Raw genomic sequence first — 20564 nt, 5'->3', positions numbered from 1 at the left:
CTGTTCACCTGATGTTAGAGCCCCATGTGCTAAAATGACTGAGATGCTGGTAAGTGGGAACTTCAGACAACAAGGATATTCCAAAGAATTGGAGATGCAGGTATATAGGAAATGAAAGACTGTGGTACATGCTGGGGTTGTTTCTAGAGTTGATCAGCATCAACATTCCTGCTTTATTTGAAAATGAAAAAGTCCATAATCCACTAATTGTGGGATACATGAGTGCTATCTAAAGCTCACCTAACACTGCAAGCCAAACAACTTTACCCAAGACTTTTGAGACTTTTTTCCAAAGACCAATTGGAAGCCCAATGTGACACTACAGCATCAGTCAGGGAAAGATACAACCCCATGATAGGTTTTTAGGATCTTTGCAAACTCTCTCTACGATGAGTTCAAATTCACCGGATCCCAGGCTGGGTCACTCTGCTTAGTCTAATCCCGTGACTTTACCCTTCTGGGTAGATAAACACATCACACTGGCACCTGCCTGAAATACTTATTCCCCCTCCTGGGGCTTATTGTAGTTCTTAAATCCACTTCACTGTGAACACTGAGTTGCCTATTCGCCCTCAAAGAACATAGCTATATGTTTTATACAGGCATGAGATGACCCGACTAGAGAAGATCAAGGGCCGGATGTACTAGGGACCGGTTGCAACATACTGGCTTGCAAATGTATGTACTAATTGTTCAGTTCACAATTTACCTATTCCTAGTGGGTCCCAATTCAACCTGCCTATTGAATATTATTGGAGCAGGTTGCGAATTGCTACAGACTAGGAATCACAGCTTTCAAACGGATGGTGGCTTGCTGGGGTCAGCAGACCCCCATGTCTGATTTCTTTTCGCCCATTTAGAAATGTCTTACCACCTCTTTTGAGGAGGTGGTAAAAGATTAATGTTTTGCGATTGGAATTTGGTTCCAAAACATTAATGAATATCGTATTCTCTGTTTGGAAGAGATGCCCTAATCACACTCCTTTCTAAAGACCAAAGTGATATTTGGCTGCAAACCTAAATTGTAATTCGGTAGCATGTTACCAAACAGCAATTTAGTTACATAACAGGCCATTTTGCTGCTGCAAATCTGAACCTCTGCAATCACAAAAAGGCTTTGTGCATCTGGCCCTAATTTCCTTAAAGGCTACTACATGGTAAAGCTATTTTTCTCCAGCTTTCTTCTATTGATGTTTCTCAAACACATAGGTATATTTTGCTAAATCATTTTTAAATCTTTAGAACTCTAGTTGGACCATGCCTCTTTGGCTCTGATTGTTAAAAAGTGGATCAAAAACAACCACTCAGACAGTAATTCTTGAACGTGGCCCACATGACTAAAGGGACTGCTCACAACAGCAGGTTGGGAAATAAATCAGATTTGGATAGTGGATAAGATTTCTGCTCTTGCTCTTTACCTAAACCTGTTGATGGAATCCTGGCTTACTGTATCTTCCCAAACCATCCTGGATCTACTTGTACTCACTGAGTACTCATTTATATCACGTCTGAAAAAGACAGCATTGGGGTGGAGTAGTCATGAATCACAGCATCGTCATCCACCATAAACACTTGAAATCTGAAATGTTCCCCATAGTACAATGCTTGGTTGTGGAACTCAAAATATTGTTTCAACTCCTACCAGAATCAACATTACATACACTGGTATGTTATCAACAACTCACTTGATAGGGTATCCTGGCACTGGAGCAATAACTCCATGGGCTAAGACAGGGTCAGGGCTAGGTGAAGAGGGCAATAACTATTGTAAACATAAGCACCATTCTCCTGATTCACCCTAATAACTATATACATTTTCGGTAATTTCAATTGGCCCTGGGGTTTTTGCTTTCTTTTTTATCAATGTACCCAGATTCAACATTGCCTGAATCTCACACATATCAAAGGCTGTTGAGTGAGGCACAATATGGAAAGCTGTGGATCCTTTGGGGCAGATCTACAAGAAAGTGCCGCAGCGTGGCACTGCAAGCCATTTGTCTGCGCCACGCTACGGCACTTTCAGAGCACAGGAATGCAAAATATTTACAATATTATGTTGCATTCCTGTGCTCATTCCTGTGCTCTCCCCTGCACTGGTGCACAAACAGCTGCCAAAGGCTGGCGCAGGCACCCTTGCACCATGGTGCAAGGATGCCTGCGCCATGGGGAGATTGTTTTTGTGCAGGAAGGGGCACCTTCTTGCACAAAAACAATCACTAAAGGCATCTTCCTCTTTCAATGCGTGCTGTAGAATGCAGCACACATTGAAAGAGGAAAAAACGAGGAGAAATGAAAACATTTCACCTCGTTGCGCCTCGCTATGCCACCCTTAGGGTGGCGTAGCATACTGACGCATTTCCAGGTTTACAAATCCTTGGTAATCTAGAAATGAGTCTCGTTCCATGTGTTTTGCATGGGAAAACCCACAGCAACACCCAAGGAATGCCCCTATCACACAAAGTGCTGCATGTAAAGGGGCTATATTTACAAGGACAGGAAAAGCCACACATGGTGGCTCTTCCTGGCCTTGTAAATATGGGGCAGGGAAATGTGCTGCCAGTTTGTCACAAAAAGTGGCGTACTGGCAGTGCAAGGGGCTTGTAAATCTGCTCCTTTGTCTTCTACTTGACATCACTACTGGGCACTACTATATTATTGAAGTAAGCAGAAATGCTGTACATAAAATTTGAAAATCAGTGTTGTACTCTTCTAAGGTAGTGGGCCCTTCTCTGGAAGTCTGAGGCCATACCTACCATTTTGAGCCTTTTGAAACTGTACTTAATTAGAATGGTAGATTACTTTGCTTGCTTTGCCTTTTTTCCTCAGCAAGGGCTTGTTTTCTCCTACATGTACGATCTTGTCTCTAACCCTTCTTTCTTCACCTGCTCGTCTTTCCTTGAATCTTAGCCTTGCCCTAGGGTCATACAGCTCTAAGGGGGACCTTATCTCAGCACTACTTAATGTTCCCCCCAGAGTATCCAGCCTGGATGTCCAAATCAAGGGAATATGGGAAAGACATCTTACTCTGGCTTCTTCCCTGTTTGGTCCTGGTAGTGGCTGAAAACAGCCTAGCACCAGCAATTCTCATCCTCCAGTGTCCAAAACCAGCAACAGGAAGCTAAACCATCCATCAAATCGGTAAGGCTCATCCTATCTCGTCAGCTATTGCCTCTGGGTATGTATCTGAGGAGGCTCCACTAGCCCACTTCCGCTTAAGTGGCTTGGGTATATCCTTTGCCCACCTTTACCGTGCTCCTTGATAGGCTACTGAAGCACTCAGGTCCTTAGTTGGATTGTCTTTACTCTGGTCCTGTATAATCCTGACAGACCAACTATGGTAGAATCAATGTCCCTTCATGGGTGTCTTAACTATGCTCCTGTCATGTGTATGTTTCTTCCTGGGTTACCCTATAATCACTCCTTAGTTGCCTACTCTGACCTACTAGTATAACATCAAGATCCCTTCCTGTGTTGCATTAAGCTTCTATCCTAAATAGGTGTTACATACCTACTACTGTAGCATTTAAGTTGCTGAATGTGGTGCCCTAAATCCACTCCATATTTTACCAATCCGACTGACCATTCTAGTACTTCAGTTTGTTCCTCAATTAGCCTAAAGCTAAAACTATTTGTGAGTTGAATAACTAAAAAATCTTTGAAGCCAAATACACCTATATAAAAACAAAATCATCCTAAAAACATTTTAAAATCGTAAAATCTGCTGTTAAATGATTCACTTCTGTTCCTGATGTCCCAGACAAGTCATTTGAAGTTAGAAAGATTGAAGCCTCCATTGTATTTCTTCATGGCAGACTGAATTCCCTTCTCTCAGCAGAAAATGTCAGAGCAACTGACTACATTTCAAAGAGATCCCATAGAAAAAACTAACAAAAATTATAAATATGTTCTCAAACACCTAGCTGTATGTATACTAGACCATCTTAGTAACCCTCTATGAAGGGGTCTCAGACCTTCATTCCCCCACCAAATGTCTCGAGGGCTGTTGTGAGAAACTGGATTCTTAACTCGAGGGAAGGCAATGGGTGAAAGCCCAAAAACTCAAGAGTGCTGTGTAGGTGGCCCGGAACCAATTCTCACAAAGGGCCTATGCTGGGTCATACTAACTTCTTAGGGCTTCCTTTAATTCATGGCCAAAACATAATAAAAAAACACTTTTCTTTAGTTTTCAAAAATGATGGAAGTCCAAATCAGGCTCTCTGACCAACCAATCCTGCGCATGCATTTGACTATTAAAATGAAGACCTCCTCCCCACTTTTCCACAAGTGAAAAACATTTTGAAACTCCTCCGCTGCTTATGTTGCCCACCTTGTAAGAGCAACCATTAAGTCTATGAAGATGTTTTCTTAAATGGCTCAATCACACTACCACACTACATCATGAGTATTAAACTGTCAGGCGACCTTGCAACCAATTGCAGTGAATAATTGTCTCACCTTCTCCCCTCGCTCACATTTATTTGGTAAGTGTAGGGTAGTAATTCCACAGAGTGTGATGTCTTGTGCTTCTATTTCCATTCTCCAGCTGGTGGGGGCTCCCAGCACAGGATATGCACCAGAAAGGCTATCGTCCACCAGGCCTGGACTTAACAACTCCATACATTTTCTGGTGGAACAGCTGCTGGAAGAATTCTAATTTCAGACAGTGCAGGAGGTGGGAGCTTGGCATATACATTTTAGGAGTTGCTGGGGCCTAGGCAGGCATTAACAACATTCCTAAAATTATTTTTGTGACATTTGTACTGCAAAGGAATGGCTGATTTTAGACTGTGCATGAAATACCACTCTTGGGATTCTGCTTCAACCTATCAGGCATATCTAACTTCTAAATGGCAGACAGTGGTGTTAGCAAATAAATCCTGTTTGCTCTCTCTGCTGCTATCCACACAATGAGCCATCTGATTCTCATTCAAAGACAGAGAAACCTTGTGATTCAGTGGAATACCCTCCAATGGATTGACTCCTTGTTAGGCAGTATGCAGCCTATTTATTATGGTACATTTAAGCCTGAAGCTAAGGCTGCATGCTTGGGCATCCACAGAGATTTCTATTCTCACCTCAGTTATTCAATCTATATTACAGCCTTGGGTATCTGCTACATGAGAATATTTGTATTTTACATCTTTGTAAATGTTACATAGATCCCATTAATTTGCAAGAAAGTCTACAAATCCCCCAGCCCACCTCTTCTAGGAACAGAAGTCACACACCGAAGGATGCAGAACATTCTTCTGAGAATGAATCCAACTGAAATGGAGATACTGCTCACCCAGAAACATCCCAACAACTGGAATGGAAAAACGTGTCCTGACACTATGGGGAACACAACAAAACCAGCTGAACTTACAAGACATTTAGGTACAATGCTGGAACCTGAACTCTCCATTGACCATTAAAAAGATTTCATGTCTTATGCCTATTTCATCCACCTGCAAATTCATTGCTTTTTAGCAAAGAGTCCTTTAATTGATGATGAAGAAAGCACTCATCCTGGGATCCCCAGCTTGGGACAACTCTTGGTGGCCCACCGCACTAGGAACCCCTCCCACCCCTGAGGGCCACGCGCGCAACCTTGGCATCATACTGGACTCCTCACTAACAATGAACAGCAAAACTAACGCATTATCATCATCATCACCCCACAGAATCACCCATGCACTCCTCATCACCAGCGGACTTGACTATGGCAACGCACTCTATGCCGGCGCCACCCAGAAACAGCTCAGGAAACTACAGAACATCCAAAACGCTCCAGCCAGTCTGGTCCTCGACATCCCTCACCACAGCCTCATAACACAACTTCTCCGACAGCTCCACTGGCTCCCAATCAACAAGAGAATCACCTTCAAGCTCCTCACACATTCCTACAAAGCTATCCACGATGCAGGAATATCTGAACCACCGCTTCACATCACACACACCCACCAGACAACTCTATTCTGCCCAACTCGCCCTGGCCTCCTCCATCCCATGGTTTCACAAGACGAGAGCCTGAGGAAGATTCTTCTCCCAGCTCGCCACCAAGACCTGGAACACCCTGCCCCTCCACCTCAGGCAGGCTGTGTCGTTGACCCAATTCAGCAAGGACCTCTAAACCTGCTCTTCGTCAGAACCTCCACACCCAGATGGATCAGCACTGCAACTCCCCCTCCCCAGCGCCCCCTCCCAGCGCCTTGAGACCCTCAAGGGTGAGTAGCCGTGCTATACAAACTCCTGGTTTATTGATTGATTGATTTTAGTCCTCTGATATATTAAATATGTGGCAGTTAGAACCCATTATGTTTGAACATTTAACATCTCTTGTTATGAGTACAGGAGGCAATTTTCTTCAAATCTGCCTGTATGACGTAGTGATCTTTTATGAGAAGTGGCAGTATTTTTCATTAGCTTGATTCTTGACTATAACATCCAAAAATACACACTTAGGAATACTTTAGGGCCAGTGACATAGCTATTGCTTGAGGTACCAAAAACAAACATCGAGGTATGGTGAATACAGACTTTCAGAGTACAGTGAGGAACACAATTTCACTGAAAATACAAGCCATACCTAAACATCTAAATTGCAAAGTCGATGTGGTGGAAAGAGGGAGATCTTTACTGGGATGGTGTGAACAGAAAATGCAGGGCATAGTGTTCGACCCTAATCACCCCCAACAGGTGTTAGTGACTGAAGATACTGAGAAGAATAGATGGAGTGCCAAGTTTTCAAAACTGTTCAGGGAAGAGCCTGGTTGTTTAAACCAATTTGAACATTGTATTGTATTAAAAACCAGCAATGTACATTGTGTGCATAAAGCCAGGAATTTTCCTTTTACTCTGAGGGAACAATTGAAGAAAGAATTACAAAGACGTTGTGATTCACAAATTATTGAACCAATTGAATCACCTGAATGGCTTGGTCTTATTGTTTTGGCACGCAAACCGGACGGAAATTTGCGCATGTGCATTGACTTGAGAGATCTCAACCATATCATATTAGTTAACCCATAGCCTCTTCCACATATCAATGAAATGGTCTCATCAGTAATTGATGCTGAATATTTTTCCTTTATTGATTTATCTAGTGCATACCATCAGATCCAGTTACACCCTGCATCCAAGCACCTCACGTCTTTTATAACACCAGATGGTGCCTTCCATTTTGTATGAATACCTTTTGGTTTGGCGTCTGCCTCTGCCGTGTTTTAGAAAGTAATGTGTAAAATTCTGAAGGGTATATCCAAAGTCTTAGTATTTCAGGATGATGTACTAGTGTGGTGTTCAAACCGCGAGGAACATGACAAATTTTTAAGTGAAACATTTAGTAAATTTCAGCATGCTGGCTGAACAGTAGGTAGGCACAAGTGTAAGTTTGGTGTAGAACAGATAAATTACTTAGGTCACACTTTATTCAAGACTGGTTTAAAACCCAAAAGAAAATTATTAGATGCCATTGCCGATGCACTCTCCCCAAAAGACGAAGAGCAATTACGATCATTTCTGGGTCTGGCAGAATTTTATGCTAAATTTGTTCAACACTTTGTGGACAAAGAGCACATTTTAAGAATTTTATTGAAAAAAGGAAACAGATCTGTATGGAGTGAAGAGTGTCAGAGTGATTTTAATGATATTAAGAAACAAATTGTGAGGGCCATTACACCTAAATCTTTCAACCCAAGAGATCATACGATTGTGGCAGTCGATGCGAGTGCATACGGTTAGGTGCAGTTCGAATGCAAAGGCATTTGGGGCATGAGCGTGTTGTTGCTTTTGCATCTCAAACACTCAAGGGAGCTGAACCTACATACTCAGCGATAAAGAAGGAAGCTTTAGCATGCTGGTGGGGGTTGACCATTTCAAGACTTAAGTGTGGGGCACTCACTTTGAAGTTAGGTCAGACCATAGACCCTAAATAGATCCGTTCACCACCAAGGGGGCAGGGAAAGCCACCCTAGAATTGCCAAGTGGTTATATAAACGGCAAGGATTTGACTTTACATTGAACTATGGACCAGGCACCCGCAACGTCAATGCTGATTGCCTGTCTTGGTTGCCATTGCAATATATGGATGACGATGAGGAATATGTGGTTGCAGATATCTCTGAAGCATGCAAGGGAGCCGTTTCAGTGGATGAATGGAAATCTGCAGTGAGGGAGGATAGCACTACATTGGATTTGTTGAAGGAACTATCATGTCCCTCCTTATCTAATATGATGTTGAAAAAGAAATTTGGCGAGTTTTGGACTGTTTGGGATGAGCTGTCTGTTGAGGATGGGGTGCTACGGATGATCGGTTAGTTGTACCCAAGGATTTGTGTTCTAGATTGTTAAAATTGTTACATGAAGTACACAATGGAATGTCAAGTATGAAAAGGAGGGCGAGAATGACCATCTGGTGGCCTGGCATGGACAAGCAGGTTGAAGAATGTGTACGTGGATGCATCGACTGCATGTGCAGTGATAAGTCCCATCATGTTGAGGAATCTACTATTACATCCAACGAATTTCCCAACAGACCTTGGGAAAGTGTAGCCATGGATATTTGCGGTCCTTTTTCTGCAAAAGGCATTGCTAATAAATTTGCAATTGTCATGATTGATTATTATTACTAATGGCCTGGGGTAGCATTTTCAAGTGAAGTTAAGGCTTCTAATATAATTGAATTTTGTGACAAAATTTTCTACAGAGAAGGACGCCCCAGACAATTGTCCCCAATTCATGACTGAAGAGTTTAAAAATTATCTGTCTAATGTGGGGGTTGTACATCACACCACTGCAATTTATAATCCTAGGGAAAATGGCCTTGTCGAGAGGTTCAACCACGTTTTATAGGAGTGCGTGCAATTGAATGATAGTAATGGTTGCAATTGCAAGGATGCTGTTATGGAAATGCTTTAGAGCTACCACACCACTCCCTATCCTGTCACTCTAGAAACCCTGTTCATGCTTTTGAAGGGCAGACAGCCTGGTACCAAAGTGTCTCCCACTTGGATGTTTATGGGTCATACTCATCCAGTAGACAAGGATTGTCTGGTGGAAAGAGTCCAAAAATATAAAGCTAAGTATGTGGATAGACACATCAACAAGATAAAGAAGGGCAAAAGAACATTTGGTGTCGGTGATTGGGTTAAAAAAATAGTTTCGGCATACAGAAAATGTCAAAATGGTCTGTATCTAAGTGTGTAACTAAGGTAGTTGGCAACAATGTGTGGTTGTCAGATGGTAAGAAATGGAATGTGCGCAGAGTCACCTTATGCAACGCTTTGGAGAGGGAGGTATGGGTCAAAAAAGAGTTGTGTGTCAATTCTAGGGAGGTGGTGGTTGATGGTGAGTCAGCCAGTTGGAGTATAGTGTTAATTGCAAACATATTGCAGGATGTGGTAGGTTAACCATTAATAGCAAACTGGATGTGGAGGCCCGTGTCAGGAGGAGACCAGCATGGCACAATGATTATGTTTGTGATTGATTGTGCATTTTATTCTCAACATCAATTTTCCATTACCTCTTCAACTATGTTGTTATTTGTGTTTATTTACATTGCTCTTCTGCCTTTTTGGCTAAGTTCCAGAGCCCCAGATTTTACAAAAAGATCTGACTGTGCATGCTACTAGGTGTCTGCCAGATTTATAAGCTATTAGGCCTAACACTTAAGTGGCAAAAACAGAATGTCTGCCCTTGTAGAAAAGTGTTGGGGGATTCTGGCATGCAAATGTTTTTTTGTTCTTTTAATAAATACAATCAAGAATGTATTTTGGTTTCAATAATGAGATTGGGGAGAATGTTCAGTATGACCTACTTTTTTTACGGATAATTTAGGAAAAGCAGTATCTCCATGAACTATGAGTGCTTATATTCATATTTTAATTAATATTGTATGGCCATAATACTTTGGTGGGATGATAAGGCTGAAATCAGGATTACTGAAGAACAATGTCTGTGTGACCCACTCAATATGCATATGTTCCCTACAGCAGCAAATCTGAGAAGAATCTGGCACTTCTCGATTTTCCGCCTCTTCTACTTTGCAGAGAAATTGAAAAAGATGGGTGATAACTTGTCCTTGTGATTCCAATCCTGTACATGTGAGCATATTTTATGGAGTTCCCCACATTTTGAGGTATTCTAGAAGCATATTTTTAGGCATTCCAAAACAATATCCGGGGCCAGAACTGGAATTGGTATAAGGATATCTCTGATCAGGGATGTAGTGGAATCCCTAGTGATCCTGCTGGAAATGCATACATACATTTTTGTAGGACCCTTGGTTTCAAGATCAATTATATCTCAGTTATGGACATTAGATGAGGTTCCTACAGTAAAAAGATTGAGAAAGATAATGGAGTACATTATCTCCAGAAACAGTGCCTTTGTTAGGTAATGTGTAGACAGAGCTTGCACTGTCTCGAAGAGACATGTTATGCTTAATCTGTGGGCTTCAGTCCGCCCACACGCTTCCCATTTGCTCGCTCCCTCGTCTATCTCATATTCTTTGCCACCATTTGTCCCTGGCATGCATGGTCATGCCTCTTCTTGTGTTTAGCTCTTCCCCCAGTGCATGGACCAAGTACATTTAAACATCCACTGCTCTCGTTTTTATGGCTACATTAGACCATACCTTTTTCTTTCATTTCATTTCATTTCCAGCTCCGTGTCCTCCCACCAGTCCTCATGCCCCTTCAACAGATTACCCCCTCCCCCGTCACTGCTTTTCTGTTTGTTGCTGCTTTCCATTTCCCCCACCTCCCTACCGTCTCTGCTTGCTGCCTCGCCCCCGGTGCTTGCCCCATTCACAAATCACCCTGTTCCCCAACATCGTCACTGCTTTAAACCCCCATTGTAGTCTGTTTCGTTCAAGTGAGAGGTGGTGTTCTTCCTTTTAATGTCCTAGAGTGCTTTACATTGCATTACAAAGGTATTGGAGCACTTTACATTAACATCAGTTGTTTCTCAAGATGACAGCGTAAACTTAGGCAAATCACTTAATCTCCTGTGGCAGCCCACATTGTACGTCCTTAACAGTTTGTAGAGACTTTCACTGTGTAATTGTCCTCACCTTCTGTGGATTCATACTAAGCCCTTGTGGTGAGATAACATAGCCCAAAAAGGAGAAAGTGGATATGTTAAACTCTCATTTCTCCAGTTTTACAATTAGTCAATGGTCTTTTAACCTCTGTAATACCGCTCGAAAGTGCTCGACATGCTCTTGAGTAGAGGCTGAATACACCAAGATATCACTGATTAAAGCAACTGCACAGATACCCAAATAATCCCTTAATACCTCATTAATAAAATGCTGAAACGCCGCTGGGGCATTACAGAGGCTGAAGGGCATTACTAAACATTCGTAGCATGAGAACGGGATAGTTGCATAAAACTAATCCAGAGCCTTTTATCTAGGTACTCAATGAGATATAGGTTCTCCTTCTCTGTTAAAGCATGTATCCGGCTACATGGTATTTGAGCCCTAGGAATGAGATCAATCTGGCAATCATAGGGAAGATGCGGTGAAAGAACTGTAACATTTCCTTTGTCAAATACCTCTGCAAAAGCCTAATAACATGGAGACAAGGTGGGGAAACAGTGTCTGTGTGTATTGTTACCTCTTTTCGAGAACCTCACCTGTGACTGTCAGAAAAGCATTTATTTAGGGAAAAACTGGACCGAAATGTCAGGAAATGCTTAGCCCAATCGAAATCAGGATTATGTTACTCTAACCAGGGAGTACAGAGAAAGGCTTGAAACTGTGGAGCTGGATCAAATCAAATTGTACCACTTCTTTGTGCTGTTGCTGTATCTGTAAAGATACTGCCTCAGTGGAAAGAGTGATGTGCACCGATTGATTAGCACTGCTGTCAATGGTCTTAACTATATCCACTGTATTTTTATCCATGAAGAGTATACTTAACTGTTTGGCTAATATTATATCCATTAAACTTCCTGTTGCTCCTGAGTCAATTAATATGAGTACTGTAGTGGAATGTTCCCTCCAAACTTCCAGGGCATGAAGAAAGAAGTGTTTGTAAATAGGCAACCTGAGCTAATGTTTTTTAGATTACAAGACTTCTATCCCCTAAAACACTTGGCTCAGAAGCTTTCAGGAAAGTTAATTTAACTACCCCCCCCCCCTTTATTTTGGTCTTCAGGTGACAAAGTGACCCGTGTTACCACAGTATAAACATAGTTACATTTCTTGGTGACGCTGACATTCCTAAGCACCTAATGGCCCCATCAAACTCACTATTTGCATAGGTTCAGGCTCTACAGCAGATGTGCTTCCAGACAACATGGCTAAAAGATATTCACAATGACAAGGTCAATAGCTTGGGCAGTGCCAAGAACTATTGGCTTTACCAATGCTTGTTTTAAGTGGATGCGCCTAAATGGAAAATTTCAGAGGTTGTGAAGAATATAGGAAGGCTGCCGGTAGAGCATGTTTTAGTGCTTTTTGCACTGGCGCATGAGGTGAAAATGATTTTAGACTTTCATCTTTATCAATACAAAAATAGTAACAATATGAAAAATAATTTTACCAAGCTAAGGTCACAATAGAGATGAAGGGGCACATTAGTATTATTTCATACAATGTGATGCAGCTGAGAGCAGAAATACTCCATATTTTCAAAAATGTAGAGCATTTCTGTTCTCTCCTTACACTGCTGCAGTGTGTGCTGCCTACGGCCATCGTGGGCACACTCACATCATAGTCCAAAGGGTGCCTGCATTACTGAAAGGATTCTTTTTGTACCTTCCTACACAGGAACAATCCTGTGAGGCATATTCCTCTTTCTATGTGTGCTGTAAAAAAAGTATTTCTTCTTGTTACTTCTCTGTCTGGTAAGTGCACCATTTTGGCACAAACCCAGGTTTACAAGTCTTTAGAATTTGGGTTTCTGTCAAAATACATAAATGGATGAATGGGAACGCCCATACAGCACCCATATAACGCCTACCCACCACAAAGTAACACAATCGGAGCCTTACCGCAGAAACCTGCCATACCACGCTCTCCCCAGTGCAGCAGACTACGTGCTGACGCCGGGGAATAGACGGTGACCGCCACCATATTGGGGGAAGGAAAGGGTGCCTCTCTAGTAGCTGGCCGCCTTCCGCCCTCCCGCCCATCATAACTATTTAGGCACTCTGAGAGCGCGATTGCGCTGATTGTAATACGGTCTCACCCCTGAGGCGGAAGCCGGGGGCTCAGCTGATATTTTAAAAAAGCGTGCATTTTATTTTCTTTGTGACATTGATTTCCAACTTTGTGTACTTTTTAACTTTCGGAGCCTTACCGCAGAAACCTGCCATACCACGCTCTCCCCAGTGCAGCAGACTACGTGCTGACACCGGGGAATAGACGGTGACCGCCGCCATATTGGGGGAAGGAAAGGGTGCCGCTCTAGTAGCTGGCCGCCTCCCACCCTCCTCAACCCTGGATAATAAGGGAACGTCATTCCTTCCGCGTAGCGGGCGGGCGCAGCGGGCGCGCCAAAGGCAAGCCAGTCTGCGCCCGTCCGCGCCCGGTCCGGGCCAAGGGCCATAACCCCTGGTCCAATGGCTCTGGACGACCGGCTAACCTACTCCGGATTTTTATTGAAAGAGCTGCGTTCACCTTCCTCACCCCATTGCACAATACATAAATTAAACTCTATCCTAAATGCTACTTCCCTGAGCTGCCCTCTCTGTAACACCTCTATCCCAATCAGTAATAGAAGGGCCAACTCCCATTTCAAGACCAAGCTAAAATCTATGAACATTGTTATAGCACTTATTAATGCTCGATCTCTGGGTAAGCACAGACAGGAAATAGCCGACCTAATCACAGATAGGCATTTAGACATTCTACTAATCACAGAAACCTGGATGGATGATGCGTCCGACCCAGACCTTGTGATTGCGGTTCCGTCAGGATATAAGGCTTACCGCCAAGACAGACAGGGTAAAAGTGGGGGTGGGTTGACCATAATAGCCAGGGACATTTACACAGTAAGGACGTTGCCTATCCTTTCCCGTTGTTGTGAAGCCGTACACTTTACTATTAAGTTAACACCGTCCCATAATTTTAATGGAGTGTTATTATATCGACCTCCAGGAGCACGCACAGCCTTCCTTTCAAACCTAGGTTCGATATTGGAGTCATTGGTGACTGAAGAATCCTACACAGTCATGGGTGACTGGAACTTCCATTTAGAGCAACTCGATGATAAAGATACTTTTTCTTTACTCACAGATTTGGAAATGTTAGGCCTTCGCCAACTGGTTACTCTCCCAACTCATGAGGCTGGCCATATATTGGACGGCATCTTTTCCAACGTGGATGGATTATGCATAACAGATATCCTCCCTATGCCATGGTCCGATCATTATGCTATCATAGGTAATATCACCATTAAGGATATCCCCTCGCCTAGAGAAATCATTCCCAGGCCAGAATCATTTAAGGTTTGGACAGATATAAATTGATCAGATTTAATAGAACTACTGGATAGTACCCGTCCAACCTTATCTATTGATCCTAATACGGCCACTCAACAATTTCAGGATTGGCTAGGGTATGCTACACTTTCACTTGTACCCTCAAAAACAGTATCTAGAAACAGAGCCACCCCATCGGCACCATGGTACACCGAGGATCTAAGGAAACAGAAACAACTTTGCAGGAACAGGGAAAGGCTTTGGCGGAAGTTCTACAGTGCAGACAGCAAAGCCAGCTACAAGGAAATCCTTGCAATATATAAACTTATGATTGCAGAGGCAAAGAAGAAATTCTTCACAGAACAAATCGTTAAGGCGAAAAATTTAAGTAAAACACTTTACAAGATCACCAATCAGTTGGCTGGAAAGGTTCCGGAGTTAGTACCACCATCCTCCCAATTACTTTGTGATGCGTTGGCAAACTTTTTCTTTACGAAAGTAAATGAAATATACCAAGCCTTCTCCTCTGGAAATGATGCCAACCTAAACCCCAGTTGTAATCCTCCTCCACATTCGTTTCTCACGCAGTTCACTGACCTCACCGACGACCAAATTTTGGAAATCACTAGTTCCATCAAATCCGGGTCAGCCCTGGACCCCTGCCCTTTTAAAGTATTGCCCCCAGTGATGGACTCGATTGCCACCCTTATAATACAGGTCTGTAATACCATGTTTAGATCTGGTATTTACCCTGAAATATTGAAAAAGACTCTAATAAAACCCCTTAAAAAAAAAAACACTTTTGGACAAGGAAGACCTAAAAAACTATCGCCCTATAGCGAGCCTCCCATTTTTAGCAAAAGTAGCTGAAAAAGCCATGAATCAACAGCTTTTTGACTTTATCGAGAAACATCATCAGCTGGAGAGCACCCAATTTGGATTTTGCAGATTCCATGGTACCGAAACAGCGCTAATAAAAGCATCCGATGACATCAGAGTCATCCGGGATCAAGGAGGGACAGCGGTCCTGGTGGTGCTTGACTTATCCGCTGCCTTCGACACGGTCGATCATAAGATCCTGATCGACCGTGTCGGAAAAATGGGTATCCAAGGGTTGGCCAAAGACCTGTTGGCATCTTTCTTGGCAGGGCGTACGCAGGCGGTTACACTGGGCTCCTTCCAATCTCCTCAGCTATCTCTGCCGTGCGGGGTTCCTCAAGGCTCATCCCTAAGTCCGACACTGTTTAATATCTACGTGTCGGACCTGGCCAAACTCATCTTGGCCCATGGGATGAGCCTAACCTCCTACGCAGATGATACGTAACTGGTTTTAGCCATAAACAGTGATGGAGATAGGGTGGCAGAACGTTTTCAAGGAGGTATGTTAGCAATTGGAGAGTGGATGGCTTCCAATTGTTTAAAACTTAACTCCGACAAAACAGAGGTGGTCATTTTTGGACCACTCTCGCCAGCATGGTCATCAGTTTGGTGGCCTCCATCCTTCGGCGCGCTTCCCAAACCAGTTCCCAGGGTAAGAAATTTGGGAGTGGTCTTCGATGAGGGCCTTAATTTTATGGCCCATGCCAATAAAACGGCAGCCACAGCTTGCCACAAATTAAAACTGGCTAGTAAAATCCTCCCTTTTCTACCTGACACAGCTGGAAAAACTCTTGTAAGCTCCTTAGTCTTATCCTCCTTGGATTACTGTAACAGTCTTTTTTCCAATGCTCAGCTCCGTGTCACTAATAAAATGCAAACTATACAGAATGCGGCAGCCAGAGTGCTTTCGAGAACTCCTAAATTCAAATCAGTTTCACACATAATAAGGAACTATCACTGGCTGACGATCCGCAATCGGATTAAGTTTAAGACCCTATGTATAGTCTACAAAGCACTCCACAACGAGAGACCGCAGTTTCTTAAGAATCAATTGATTCCCTATACCCCCCTAGACTACTTCGATCTACCACTCTTTTAGTGGTCCCCCGCACAAAAACAGTCTCATGGGGTAATCGACGCTTTTTGGTATCCGCCCCTAAGCTATGGAACACACTACCTCAACCAATTAGGACAAGCCCCACTCTCCGGCTCTTTCGTAAACAATTGAAGACATGGCTTTTTAACCAATAATTTTCAGCAGCTTCTCCTTGAGACCTGTTATCAATCGTTAGCGCCGAGACGCCCATGGGTATTCGTTCGCGCTTAATAAATAGCAATAATAATAATAATAATAATAATAATAATAATAATCAACTGTATGCCTTGTGTTGCGCTACTTTGCCTTTAGTATACCACGCAAAGTTGCTATGCATGGCTTAGTAAGAACCAAACAGGGTTTTGAATAGGGACTGTGCCACAAAAATGACGCAACCCTTATTCAAAATCACAGTAAATCGGGCTGCACTTTAGTTCTGCACCAGGCATTTTTACTATCTTCTTCCTCACTATTCACTTCAATAGAATTCAGACAATGTCTGTAATACTCATGGTTTTCTTTAATAATTAGCTTTTTTCCGAACCTTACAAATAAAAAAAGCATACGAGAGAAACTCAAACATGTAATAGGGGAATTAAATATATTTTCATCTAGCCCTGTACTCAGCCTGTAGACGGACATTACATTTTAGTTTAGTAACATTGGTATGTAATGGATTTCCTGTTGTACAGCGTTGCTTAACATTGAATCTCATGTCATCTACATGAAACCATGTTTGGAAATGTGGGTACCACCCCATGCTTTTCAGGTGAAAACACACATGATATTCTATTTGCTAAATATTGTAATACTCAAGCCAGAATCTTGGTTTCTGCTGGGACCCGCCAGAAACAATTTGTTGACCTCTTACTCATATCCTGTGGCACGTACAATATAGATAATAGGATCCACAGTGCACCTTCACGGAAGCAACATGGCGGCAGTCGCACAACTTAATTTGAGACTGGGTTGATTTAAGATGAGATATCCAGCACGGCACCTGTTCTTCACGCTGCCCACATGTGTTAGTCAGCCTGTCTCCATGCTCTGTTGAGAAACTACAATGGCCTTTCTTGGCAGGCACAGAAAACAAGAGATATATCATTCCTGCATTCTGCGAGATGTCTAAACATGAATGCACAACAGAGGCAATATTGCAGATTTCTGCAAGACACAGAGAACTAAAACCACATAACGTAATTATTTCTCATATGGATTCTTTAAGATCAAGCTACAGATGTACGCCTCGAGGCACAATGCTTGTTGACTCACTATCCAGTCAGCAATGGTTTCAGGGCTGCGTCACCTACTATGTTAAGATGTGGTTCTTAGCCAGGGGATCCTGCGTGAGACAGTGCACGTTCACAAATCTCGAGCAGCAGAAAAGCCTGCAAACGTATCTATTTTTGTAGCTAATGTTCCATAAATTAAAAAGCCTACTGCGGGTCCCAGAAAGATGTGAGCTAGGCCCTATTGCGGTCCAATCACAAACTGCACTGTTTACTACGTTTAGGGATACTACTACAATAGTTCTACTAACATACTACATAATGTTAGTCACTAAACTATGTGCGGGGATCTAGGCCTCTGCCTCCCCCTTCTTTTATGTATGGCGATCCCCGCACATATAGGCATATGTTTTAGTAGTAAATGTGGTCAGAATAATGAAGAATGGCTGTAAAATTGGGAATACTGACTACTAAAGGGAAGGAGGTTAAGGGAGGATTAAGGAGTGTTAAGGGAATGCAAGGTAGAGGGTTAGGGAGAGACAGATGCACACCCACCCACAAACGAGTGAACCCACTGCTACTTACAAACTGCAGCTCGAAAGTTATTACAGCCAAAATGGACGCAAAACAGTTGTAAATGTACTTCACTTTGGCTTGGAATAAATCCAGCATCACCCATAAACACTCACAGGTACTGCAACAACATCCTATAAAAAATAATGAGCCATCATATCTGGAGGAGTCAGACAGAATAGAGCTGGAAGAGAAGTTTAAGGTGGAGGAACTTGTAGAAGCGTTGAGGGACCTCCCATCTGGGAAGGCTGCTGGCCCGGACCAGATTCCAGTTGAATTTTATAAGGTTTTCCAGACCCCTCTGTTAGCGGATATGTTTAAAATAATGGCGTTAGCACAATTGGGTGAAAACTGTTCCATGTTCCTGGGGTGGTGCAGACATCATTGTTATCCCTAAAAAAGGTAAACCACCAGATGTCCCAGGCTCCTACCGCCCCATCACCTTGATGAACGCCGATGTCAAGGTGTTTTCAAAAATATTGGCAAAAAGATTATCTAAGACAATCGAATCCTTAGTTACACCCTCTCAGCATGGATTTATTCCAGGGAAAGGGACAACCCATCACACCAGGCAGGTAATTACGGCATTTGATGCTGCAGACATCCTGGAAGATCCAATGGCAGCGGTGTTTCTCGACGCTGAAAAAGCCTTTGATAGGGTCTCATGGGGTTACTTATGGGAAGTTTTAAGGTGGCACGGTATAGGACCAGGATTTATAAAGGCTCTGCAAACGCTATATATAGCCCCGACGGCCAAGATAAGAGTCAGTAGAGGTTACTCAGCCGCAGTTAACATCCAGAGAGGTACAAGGCAGGGTTGTCCCTCTTCTCCCTTACTGTTCGCTCTGTATCTTGACCCTTATATTCGCAAACTGGAAACGAACCAACAAATATTACCATTAGTACTAAACGGTTGCAGACTTAAATCATTAGCCTACGCGGATGACGTAGCCATCTTGACTCCAGATCCTGTAGCCGCCATTAGGGCAATTGAATCGGAAGCTGTGAGGTTTGGCCAGTTCTCTGGGTATAGCTTGAACACATCTAAGACGCAGATAGTTAAAAACCAGTGGGTAAGGTGTAATGATGGAAGAGTGACAAATATGGCAACTTATCTAGGGGTGCAAATGACGGCAGAAATAAGTAAAATTGTGGAAAATAATATGGATCCCTTGATAACTCAAATGAAAAAAGATTTAGACAGAATGAATAATTTGCACCTGTCGCTAGTTGGCTGTACAAATATTATCAAAATGATGATTTTACCAAAATTTTTGTATGTATTTAGGGCTGTACCATTGTTGATTGAGGCCAGTTGGTTTAATTGCATAGAGGCTATATGTAATAGGTTCATCTGGGCCCAAGGTAAAACCCGGAGAGCTTATAGGTACATGACACTCCCTAGAGAAAATGGGGGGTGGGGGGCACCGGATTTTCGTTTATATTATATGGCCTCTGTGCTGCAATATATTCAAGGTCTTATTGGTGGAAGCCCTGACGATGATAGAATGCAGAAAATGTCTACAGATGTGTATGCTGTCGCCTTAGGGGTAAATGCAGAGAACTGTTTTTTAAAGTGTATTGATTACAGCTATTTCAAGAGGACTAAGTTTAAAACTGTCAAAGCAGCTGTCACGACATGGAATGCGTTTTTGAAGAGGGTAAAACTTGGGAGATATAACAGATATGTCTTATTAAACAACAATAGGTCACTCCCCAAGGAAATTTTTGGAGACTATATTATGGCAGAATGGGCACTAAAGGGGGTTATACAAATTGGAGACTTTTATGCACAAGATGGCTTTATGCAATTTTCAGAGCTGAGAGGAAAATACGGTTTAGATAATAGGGGATTCTTCAAATACTTACAGGTTAGAAGCTTTCTCAATAATAAAGTTGGGGGCCCTGCAGGCTTTAACAAAGTCGATATAATGGAGAAAATAAAATTGTCGGGAGATTGCACTATTAAATCCCTTTATGCAGCATTGGTGAAAGACAAGCAGGATGATTTAGTTAAATTTAGTAAAAAATGGGAAGATAAACTGGGTATTGATCCTAGACTTTTTTATGATTCTTTGAAATTTGGATCTACGATATTATGCGCTGCCCCGCTGCAATCGCAGCATTATAAAACATTGTACTCTTTGTACTTTACTCCGGCAAAGATTGCAAAATGGGGTGGGAATCAAGGAATCAATTGTCCCAGATGTAATGAATTGGAAGCAGATAGTGTACACATTTTTGCTTCATGCCCACAGCTAAGAACTTTGATTAGGGAAATTGAGGGGTTTTTGTCGAACTCATTGGATATTGCGATAACTCTTACACCAGCTTTGATTATGTTAGGGGTGAGTGATGACGAGCAGACTCAATAT

General features: G+C 42.6%; 1 protein-coding gene across 1 annotated transcript in view; it reads right to left on the bottom strand.

Annotated features, from left to right (window-relative positions):
- The window catches only part of SLC6A2 (solute carrier family 6 member 2), a 1355875-nt gene that overhangs the window by 805922 nt on the left and 529389 nt on the right, over positions 1-20564 (bottom strand). The gene's annotated exons all lie outside the window — the stretch shown is intronic.

Source organism: Lissotriton helveticus, chromosome 12 (genome assembly GCF_964261635.1).
Source record: "Lissotriton helveticus chromosome 12, aLisHel1.1, whole genome shotgun sequence".
In the NCBI taxonomy this organism is placed as follows: Eukaryota; Metazoa; Chordata; class Amphibia; order Caudata; family Salamandridae; genus Lissotriton; species Lissotriton helveticus.
Note: the sequence above shows the minus strand (reverse complement) of the source record. Positions and strands in the feature narration are given on the sequence as shown.